General features: G+C 37.1%; 1 pseudogene; it reads right to left on the reverse strand.

Moving 5' to 3' along the window:
- Nucleotides 1-363: 363 nt before the first annotated feature.
- LOC119544608 lies at nucleotides 364-1,403 on the reverse strand (annotated as a pseudogene).
- Between the last annotated feature and the right edge of the window lie 213 nt (nucleotides 1,404-1,616).

A 1,616-nucleotide genomic window follows, 5' to 3' on the forward strand; every position in this document is an offset into this window, starting at 1 on the left:
AAAATGGATACTGTATATTTATTTGTAGAAAACTATAAGAAACATCAGAGAGATTTGATGGTTATAATTTTTTTGATAGTTTGTAAAACAATTTTTATTTTCATTTATTTTTTAAATGGACATTAATAATATATATTTACATCTTAAAGTCACACAATTTAGTGAAAACAAGGCATCCAATGGCACACTAGCAGAAACTGCTTATTATTATCATTTTATGAAGCAATATCCATCTATATAAAAATAAACACTAAAGAGAATAGATTGTTAATTAAAGCTCACAAATAAATGAAAAGCATAATTATAAATAAATACCAGATTTTAAAGTGGAAATCTGCAAAAACTTTACTACAAAAGGATTTTCATTCAAAGGAGACAAAATCCATAGTACCCCAAACTTGGAGGATAGTAAGTTAGTAGGTACATTTTCTCTCTTAGTTGAGTCTTATCTAACTTCAGTACCATCATTTCTTGATGAAACATAGTGACTACTGTACATTTGTAAAAGATTAATCCGGTTGCGTATTCTCTAATTTTAACTCCTCCTCTACATTTATAGTATTGGCAGCAGCAGCATTATGTGGGTTGTCCAGAATGTCTTCATTTAATCCATTTGAGTCCTTTTTTTGATCTTCACCTGTATTATCCTCTTCAACTGTCTGTGCTATCGGTGTGTTCACTACCAAGTCATTTCCTTGGGACTGACTGTTACTCAGCAGCTTTGCCTGTCTTCTTTCCAAGGCTAGTTGTTTATTTCTCTCAATTCTTTGTTGTTGCTCTTCCGTTAGGCTTCTACTTAACTGAGAAGCAAACTTGTCACTTTCAGATGAGTTTGTCAAAAAGGCATCAAATTCGGTAGCAATTACATCATGGCCTTTATTTTCCCTTACTTCATCATTACTGCTAATAAAATCTTCACGTAAAATAGGGAGATCAAGCCGAATTCATTTTAAACAGATCTGAACTTCCTTTTTATTTCCCAGGTATTCAACTCTGTTAATAAAATCCTCAAACTGCAGTTTAGGGAATAGCCTATGTGCCCAGTGCTCCATGTGTCTGATCAACATCTTTTAAGTCTTCAGCCTCATGACCTTCATCTTTGAATTTTGCCTTATCAAACACGTGCCTTGGGCTGGAAGCCCTCTCTCTGATATTAATCTCTGAGCATCCAACTTTGGTAAATTCCTTTTAGCTGTTCTCTTTGGAGGTACAGGAACAGGTGCTCCTCTCCCTGACTCTTCATCAGGTTCAGCACCTTCATCATTTCCTCTCTCTGGAGAGGCTGGAGGTGGGAAAGGAGGAAAAGTTTCATCTTCTACATGATCATAATCTGGTAGGTCAGTCAAGTTTTTCCCCTGTAGTTCCAGCATCTTGTTCTCTGGTTTTCCTGCCTGTCTGGACACTCTTCTGGGTCTCCTTTGCAGGCGCATCTTCCTCTAACCTCACCCACACTACCGCCGCCACAGCCTGGTGCTTGCCTTAGGTGGGAAACCACACCTCTCCGATGGTTATAATTTTATGTTTTTCTTCTCTCTCTCTCTCTGTCCTCCTCACATACAAAACAGGATTTGGATGTCATGATCCATTTTTATGACAACATTCCAGACATTGCTGGG

The sequence above is a fragment of the Choloepus didactylus genome, chromosome 9 (assembly GCF_015220235.1).
Source record: "Choloepus didactylus isolate mChoDid1 chromosome 9, mChoDid1.pri, whole genome shotgun sequence".
Taxonomy (NCBI): domain Eukaryota; kingdom Metazoa; phylum Chordata; class Mammalia; order Pilosa; family Megalonychidae; genus Choloepus; species Choloepus didactylus.